Raw genomic sequence first — 9,930 nt, forward strand, 5'->3', positions numbered from 1 at the left:
CAAATACAGAAAACTGATTACAACAACAGTGATGGAAAAGAACTGCTAGAACCGTAAAGAAAGACTTGTGCAAATATCAAGATCTCGTTAGAGGCCTGATACTATCAGCCACAAATGAACTGAAATCTTCCTGTCACCAAAAAAAATTCCCTGGAGTGTGAAAAGATCATGTATGGAGCCTATAGCTATTCCTATGACAGTATGCTTCAAGGGTGGAAAAACCCTGTATCTTTTATCTTTTAGGCCAAGAGACCTCTTTCTAATTTCCCCAATATTTATTATGCTTATGCAAAAAGAAGAAAAAAAAAAACCTTGCCACATCAGCCCTCCTTCCTTTTTTCTTTTCTTGTAGTTGTTGCTGTGGTGCTTTTATGAAGTTGCTGGTTTTGGTCTTTTGTTTGATTTTTCTTTTTTGTTTTGTCTATTTGGTTGTTGTTGTTGATTTTTGTTTTTTGTGGTTTTAATTTTTTTCCTTTTTCTGATTTTTTCTTTTTTTCCCTTTCTCTTTTTAAATGGATATTTATAACCTCTATGGACTCCTCCCCATTTTTTTGTTTGTTGATTTTGTTTATATATATATATATAATATATATATATATATATATATAATTTTCATCTTCTTTTCTTTTTTTTTCAAACAGAACCACATAACTTGAATCATCTTGTTCTACCTCATAAATTGAGGGGGAGAAATGGATGGTACCAGAATCAAACAGTCATATGAACATTGAGTAGAAATAAAAAATGATCACACTTAAACACAAAAACCAAAATCAGCAACAGAATTGATACCCAATTTTCAACAAACTATACACAGAGGGGACCAGTTACACTAGCAGTCTGGGAGCAAAGAAAGGGTATTCTGGGAACAAGGTTTGTGGAAGGACAACACTGGTGGTGGGAATACCTCTGATTCAATGTCACTATGTTTTTTTAACTATTACTGTGAAGGACTTGTAACTCAAGTTGATCACAATAAAAATTATTTTAAAAAGATTCTATAAATATATATTATTTATTATATTGAATTCTATTAAATATAAGCATATTCTATTTATTATATTGATATAATTTCCTCAAAGACAATGGTTATTCTACACTACCTTTTCTATTTCTTAGGAGTATAATATTTAATATGTTTATTCTAAAATCACTCTTTATATTGGTTTGAGCTTAAAAAAGATGGAAAATTGAGAAATAGAAGTAAGAAAAATTATGCAGATAAAACTGTGTCAGGTTGAACACTGTTTTCTTGATAGATCATTTTTTCACTGAACTAAACTAATATACATATTAATCCAACTCAAGATTGGAGATATTGTACAAGATATAAGGTTTACACCTTCCATATTATTATCCCTGGTTCCATTTTTGGCACTGCATGTTTCCCTCAGCACTTCCAGAGACAGCTCAGCACAGAATCAGGAGAAAGCCTTGGTTAATGATGATTTGTCGCCCAATAATACCCCCCATCAAATGCAAACTAAATATTTTTTTACATTTATCAGACTGATACAATTAAGCATTTATTCCAGACTTTTTAAAAATATTTATTTTAAGATTTTTAGATATATTGAAAGGAATGTGTGGTTATAGTTTTCAAATATATGCTACAATCATAAGTATTTTCTCAAATGTTATTTCAGTTTTATCAATAGTCCTGATCTTGGATGGGACCAGAAGAAAAAATTCAATTGTTCCTGGAACCCTGCAACAAAAGTCATGCTATTCCTTTAATGTTTATTCCATCGAATTTTGAAGTCCCTTACAATAGTGTCCTAAAACATCCTACACACTGGAATAATTTTAATAAAGGATGTAAAATATTTGTACATTAAAATCATTATTTTTTTTAAATATGGAATGTGTCATGAATATGTGTGTGATCCTTGAGCAGGGGCCATGCTAACCTTCTCTGTATCATTTTAGTATATGTGCTGCCTAAGCGAGCACACCATAAATTTTTTTAAAGACATAGATTCAGACACCAATAAATGGAAAAATAACCCATGTTTCATAAAATGAAGGAATGAACACTGTCAACACGATTATGCAACCCAAACTATTATACATATTAATTGATGTAATGTATGTAACAACCCCAATTCTAATTTTAAAATACTTAGATAAAACTCTAAATTTGTATGTAATCAAGTAATTCACCATTTAGTTAAAGATGTTAGGAGAAAAAGAGAAGTTGGGGGATACTGCATTTCTCGACTTTAAATTATTCTTTAAAGCTATAGCAATTATATAGTGTGGTACTTTAATAAAGATAAACTCATGTGACAATTAAATGAAATAGAGCCCAAAGACAAACTTTTGTATTTCTGAACAATTAATTTGTGACAGAGGAGCTGGGTTCATGGAGTTGAAAAAGAAAAGTCCTTTCAACAATGCAAAAAACTAAAATGAAAACCACATTACACATAAACCACAAAATTTAACAGTGAATTAAGAACCATAAGCCTAAAATAGAATATGATATATATGCTATATATATATGTTCTCTCTCATATATAACTTATACATATACATATATATAAATATATATTCTCTAGGATATGGATCTCAGAATTCTTTTCACTGCTTGGATTCCATTAGAAAAATATATTAAAAATAAATAAATAGAATGACACAAAATTAAAAAATAATATGGAAAAAGAAGCTTGAGCTAAAATAAAAAAATACATTTACCTCTCAGGTGGGAGAAAGTATTTTCACATAGTACATCAAATAATCTAATCTATTATATTTATGAAGCAAAAAGATAAACAACAATAAGAACAAACTGATAACCCCATCAAAATAAATTAAAAAAAACCAGCATGGAAAGAGGTGAACAGAAACTTCCATGAATATACTATCTGAAAATATAATAATATAAATTATTTTTTATAAATTCATTTTAAGACAAAATTTTATGCACTGACAGTAGATTGTCTTTGTTTTAATAGTTACCTAAATTTCTTCTACACTTTATAGCCATGCATTTGCAAGGGAACTAAAATGCTAAATTTTTCCAAATTTAGTCAAGAAATAAATGTTTTATATTTGTCCGCTTCAAGAAAAAATTAAGAAAGTAGGTGCAATTCTCAATTGCTTGACTAAAAGAACAATTATGTTTATAGATAGATAAATGGTTAGAAATAAAATTGCATAAAGGAATGGATGGATGAATGGACAGAGATGGATTGATAAATGTATGGAATGATGAATGGCTAGGTGGATTGATGAGTGGCTGGCTGGCTGGATGGACAAAAATGAATGGAATCACGGAGAATGAATGCAACGGTGAAAGAAAAATGGATCAATGAATATTTTTTCATATGGATAAACAGATATAACTCAATATTTTAATAGATTAGAGTCATTTCATGTAAAAAATGTACTTTGGAAATATAAGTTCTAAATATATAGTTTTTTAAATAGATTAAATTATGTAGACTATTCTGTTTTTGAGTATTTTTTCCCTACTGCCCACAACCACTTGTAATCTTGGTACAAAGAATGTTTCTTTGTTAGACCACCATAGACTTGCCTAAATAATGCATGATCATACATCGTATCTAATTTTGTGGCAGCAATCATTCCCTCATCCAAAAACTTTTATCCTAAGAACAGCTGTTTCACGATCACTTAAAATAATCTAATAATTAAGCACACAAAAAAGCAATCATCCTTCTGTTTATTTCCTCGCTACTTACACACTGCAGAAAAACACTCCATTTAAACAAAAGGTAGTTTCCTGCAAAATGTTTGTTTGAGTTTTGTCAAGCGGTATGGTTGGGTGTAGTTTTTTTTTTTTTTTTTAATTAGAAAATAACAACTGGGCTCAGGGAGAAAAACAAGAATGAAGCTTTTTAAATATAATTACTTTATCGATTTACAAGAACGTTTTTTGCAGTTATTTCTCATATGCACATTATCCTGCTTATTCAATTTCAGTCCTTAGTGATCATCTTATTTCTTAATAAAAGAAAACAGGATTAATTCTTGACCTCAATTTCAAACTTATTTTCTTATTAACTGATTTAACAAAATAATCAAATAATTATTTTTGCAAGCTGAAAGTATTTTCTCTTTTACTGTATTGCTTGATGGGTTTGTTTCTTTTGGTATCTAAAATTTTTTGTGAGTAGGCAGTATAATTAATCATGGCCCAAGACAAAATTTAGCAACCAACAAAATTTCAAAACCAACCTTCATTTTGGCTGTAAAGTTCCTAGAAAGAGAAATAATTTATTTGGACCTAAACATCTATTCAAATTATTTTCAAATTGCCCTCTTGACTTGAGTATGATTTCTCAATCGCAGACAGTTTATTGAGGATGAATAATTGATTAATGGTGGGGACTCTTTTCTGCATAGTAGGATACTAGGCCACATCTCTTAATTTCATCAAGTAGATATTAAGTAACAGTTCTCCATCCTAGTTATGGCAAAAAAATAATGTTTCCAATATTCTCAATGATCACTATGTTGAAAACCTGGGTCGCCCAGCAGAGCGCATATGCCAGGAAAGCCGTCCCTCTTTTTCTGGTATGTCAGGGTCTCTGGGCAGACAGCGGGCCACAGACCTCCTGGACTGAACACTTGGTCCAGGAGACTGAGACCCCCCCCCCCATGCCAGGCAGGTCTTCATGGCCAGCCCTGGCAACTCGGGCCCTGGGGGGTGGGCGGAGGAGGGGAAACTCCTCCCCTTTCAATTTTCAAACTGGAGAGGGAGCCTGCAGTTGGACCCAGCAGAGCACACATGCCAGGAAAGCCGTCAGTCTTTATTCTGTTCCTAACTGGGTAGACACCAAGACTGACCTTCTGCCCCAACAGACCACCATACAGCTCCTCATTGAAAGACACCCTCTCGGTCCCCATCTCAAGCCTCGACAAAGAACTACAACCAACACACCAGCTGACCCATGCTTGGTGGCCCCTCTCGCCCCCATCAAACTATGGACTGTTGCATGATACCGGAATCAGCTTCAGCAAAACCCCTAGTTCAAAGACAATATAGGGTCTGTAATGCCGCAAAACATGTCTCAAACCTAACTATTGCCTGTTGTCTTCAAATATTTTTGTTTTCTTTCTTTTTTTTTCTTTTTAAACACAGGTTTATTTATCTGTTCTATTTTAATGTATTCATATTTTTGCTATCATTATCATTTTTGGTGCTGCTTGGTACTAAAGCCTTGCCTGGGATAAAATGGCGGATCAAAAATGGACAACAGAAAGTGTGAGTATAACCATTAATCCTTACCCAGAATAGCACCAGCAATCCAACATGAAACCATACATTTTTGTATGGGCACAGTAAACAACAGGAAACCATAGACACAGAAATAAGATCTTATCTTTAGGGATAAGACCTTACACTTTTTATAACACTAGGGTGCCTCCCATCCTGGACATGTGTCATGTGGATACAACCCAGTCTCCAGGAGACTGGACAGTGGCAGTTCAACTCCAAACCCCAGATTCCAAATGTAGAACTGAAACAGCTCTGGGCAACAACTCCAATAACCAACTCCATTGGGAAAATTATTGTACAGCTCTGGCACTAACTTGTACCAGTTATGATATGACAATGAGGAAATGACAACTTGACCCAAGGCCAAGTCGTCTTATCACCTAACCTAACACTGGATGGAAACCAGAAGATGTACTGTCTTTTGAACAGTGAAAAGTAAGAGCACCATGTACAGAAAACTGACTTTGACAGCTGCGACTGGGCAGAACTATCCTGGGGACTGATAAGGAAAACGCTACCCTAGACTGTGGACCAGAACTCTTATTAAATAAAAAAAAAAAAGAAAGAAAAGGATTTCTTATTGCAGAAGCCCAACTTGGACAACAGAGACTGAGCAGAACCCTTAGATCCATAATATTCCATACTTCGGCTTGGGGACTGAATGAAAACAGGGAGCATCTGATACAGAAGACTGTACACAACAATGGTGGAATAGAACCTTTAGAACCGTAAAGACTCTAACCTAGACCCTGTCCTAGGACAGGTACAAATGCGAAGAAAGCTGGATACAGTGGCCTCATTGTCTCACCCACAACTGAGAGGAAAGTTTCCTGGCACCACATACAAAGCCCTTGGGATGAGGTAATGAACACCTATGGAGCTAGGGGTTGATTCCATGATGGAATGTTTCAAGGATGGAGAAGCCCTGAATCTCCTAGGCTATGGGAATTCCCATTCTCCCCCAATGCTTACTGTGCCTATACAAAAAAAAAAAAAAAAAAGTGGAGGGAACACCAAACCCTACCACTGGAGCATCCTTTCTTTTTCTTGTTTTGTTTTGATTTGTTAGTTTTTTACTTTATTTTCCTTCTTTCCTCCACTTTTCTCTTTCCTTTTTACTCCTGTGTTTATTATTTGGTGATTTTTTTTTTCCTTTTCTCATTAGCCAGGTGCATATTTTTTCTTCTTTTTCTCTTTCTTTTTTTGGTGGTTGCGGCTCATTTTTTTCTCTCTTTCTTTTTCTTTCTCTCTTTTTTCTTTTTTTTCTTTTTCTTCTTATCCTTTTTATCACAAACGACAACAGAATAGACAATCTACAACAAGCTATAAAATGGAGACCAGTTGAACTAGTATTCTGGGGGGGAAGGGAGGGAGATATGAGATGCATGATGGAAACGGGGGTGGAGGGAGGATAGCACTGCCCCTCATTCGTTGTCACTATGTACCATAAATAAAGCTGTGAAAATAAAAATAATTAGAAAAATAAAAAAATAAATAAAAGTGACAAATATATAAAGGAAGCTTACTAATAAATAAATATTTTATGTAATATTTTAATAAAACCTGAATTTAATGTCAAAAAAAAAAAAGAAAACCTGGGTCTATGAATTATCTTTTCTGTCATACATATTAATTCTATCTTTTTTTTTTTTTTTTTTGGTGTTTGGGCCACACCCGGTGTTGCTCAGGGGTTACTCCTGGCTGTCTGCTCAGAAGTAGCTCCTGGCAGGCACGGGGGACCATATGGGACACTGGGATTCGAACCAACCATCTTTGGTCCTGGATCGGCTGCTTGCAAGTTAAACACCGCTGTGCTATCTCTCCAGGTCCCATATTAATTCTATCTTGAGAACAAATTAATCTTTATAAGAATTAGAATTGGCTATTGTACATTTTCCTTTTTTAAATATTTTAATAATATCTTTATTTAAACACCTTTATTACAAATATGATTTTAGTTGGGTTTCAGTCATGTAAAGAATACCCCTCCCCTTCTTTACCATTTTCCTCATGCTTTCTCTCCTTCCCTCCATCTCTTCCTTTCTTCCCTCTCTCTTTACCTTCCTTTGAAGCCTGAAGTTTAGAAATTTTCACTTTTGGATAATGTATAATCCATATATATATATATATATAAGTATATATACATATACCTTTGTATACATATGTATACATGTATATGTATACATATACATATACCTTTGGATAATGTATAATCCATATATATACATATATTTGTGTGTGTGTTGCCTATCAGACAATTAATTTATTTTTTCAAATAAATAAATTTTGTTTGAATTTCCCATTTGAAATCATTAGACAAATTTTAACATGCCCATAATAAATTTAAATCGAATCAAATAAAAATTCTACTCTTCCCTTTATACACTACTGTTCTAATTATATATTTTTAATATCTAAATATAATTGATATTTAAAATTTTACACTGATTTATCCTATTTCTCTTGTATGATATAATGTTTATACATTGTTTTACCACAACTGGCCTGAATTTCTAAAAAAATCCTGATTTATTTTTCTGATATGATACAATCTTCACATTACTATACACAGTGATTTTTCTAAAAGAAATCATCTGATGAAACGACTTCTTAGTTAAAGCCCAATAGCTTTCAGGACAACTCAAGATAAAATCTGACATCTTGAATATGCTACAGAAGTTTCTACAAACTAAATTCTACTCTTAAAACCTTATCTTTTACCCCTTTTCACCTTGATTTGCTGTTGAATCCCACTGAAGATGAATCCCATTTGAAGTTGAATTACATTTGAAGTTGGTTAATTTGGTGTACTGATCTAACATAGAATTTTCTTGGAATTTCTTACACATTTTTTAAAATCTTTTTAGAATGCATTGATATCCATATTCACTAAACTTGCTTTGTTTCTGACACACATCCAGAAGTGCTCAGGACTTACCCCTGACTCTGTGCTCAGAGATCACTCATGATGGACTATTGGAATTATATGGGATGTTAGGGACTTATTCTGGGTCAGTAGTGAATTTGACAGTGCCCTTATTCACTATACTATCTCTTAGGCTCCTATAAGACCACTTTTTTAACTTACAGTGGGATTCAGTACCAAACTTAGGTGATTCCACTTTCTGCTATGGCTTATCTTTTGAATATAATGTTTACAATTATTATATATATTTTATGTTTCTAAGTCTTCTTGAGATCATTAGATCCTCAGGGGTCAATGGTAATTTTTTTCTCTAATATATTGTGCCAAATTATTTTATCTGTGAAGAAAGATGTCTCTAGTAATGTAGCTTAAAATGTTTGAACTTTACAAAAGTCATTGTTCATATAAGTGATGATTTCTTACTCAGAAATATTCGAATTTGGATCCCAATGCTGCTCCAAAACTCATTTGTGTAATTTGAGACAGTTAATGATCTTGTTTAAATTTCCATTTCCTCATTATAAAATTGTGATGATCCTTTCTACATAAGATTAAGCTTATACTCAAACAAGATAAAATATATGAAGCATAAGATAGGTATTTAAAAATATTGTCAGTAATAATGATTCTACTCATAACTTCAAATCAAATTTTTAATGCAAGCTAATGTCACTACAAAGATTTTAAAACTATAATGAAGATTTCAAATAAATTAGATTTGGACAAGGTAAACTTATGCTAAAAATAAATAAACGGACTTAAAATATTCAGAGATAAATGAAAGGAGAGACACTTCAAATATTGACAAAAATTGAAAAGTGGAAAATATTTATATTCATTGATAATGATAACAAAGAGCACTGCCGGGCCGGGCGGTGGCGCTGGAGGTAAGGTGCCTGCCTTGCCTGCGCTAGCCTAGGACGGACCGCGGTTCGATCCCCGGCGTCCCATATGGTCCCCCAAGAAGCCAGGAGCAACTTCTGAGCGCATAGCCAGGAGTAACCCCTGAGCGTCACAGGGTGTGGCCCAAAAACCAAAAAAAAAAAAAAAAAAAAAAAACAAAAAAAAACAAAGAGCACTGCCAAGACATAAGTCAAGTCCAGTAAAATAATCATGAAGATTATGAACAATACATTTGCATTTGAAGAAATAAGTACTGAGCTATGTTTCAGACTTTAAAAAAAGAAATTAATATTTGCAAACTAAAAACATTTGTACTTAAATTAATTCTAATCACAACTTTGTGAAGTACTCCAGAGAAAGGATGGGAATTAGGGACCTGAGAAGTAATACAACTGGTAAAACTCTTGTTTTTCATGGCTAATCTTGGTTGGATCCCCCAGCACCATGAACCCCATGCCTTGCCATGAGTGATTGATCCCTGAATAAATCTTAGTACATCCAGGAATAAATCTGAGTACAGTCAGGAATAAATATGACTACAGCAAGGTATGTCACAAAACTCAAAGAGAGACAAGGATGAATATAGTATATAGAAAGACCACACCTTCATTTGTGATATACACATTAATTTATCAAGATTATGGGTAGTATCAATTGCTAATACATGTTGTATACTGGAATACAGATTTTAATGCTAATGCTAGATTAGGGAGGGTGGGAGAGGAATTAATGGGTTGAACAGAAGTAACACAATAGTAAGGAGAGTCCTGAGCACATTGTTGTCACTAAGGAAGGTGACTGAACACGTTAAAACTGTAACTGTCAATTAAAAATAATGGGGAGAATGAAAGAA

The 9,930-nt window shown here is 33.4% G+C and overlaps 1 pseudogene; it reads right to left on the bottom strand.

Annotated features, from left to right (window-relative positions):
* Positions 1–1,852: 1,852 nt before the first annotated feature.
* LOC126004830 (uncharacterized) lies at positions 1,853–1,953 on the bottom strand (annotated as a pseudogene).
* Between the last annotated feature and the right edge of the window lie 7,977 nt (positions 1,954–9,930).

The sequence above is a fragment of the Suncus etruscus genome, chromosome 3 (assembly GCF_024139225.1).
Source record: "Suncus etruscus isolate mSunEtr1 chromosome 3, mSunEtr1.pri.cur, whole genome shotgun sequence".
In the NCBI taxonomy this organism is placed as follows: domain Eukaryota; kingdom Metazoa; phylum Chordata; class Mammalia; order Eulipotyphla; family Soricidae; genus Suncus; species Suncus etruscus.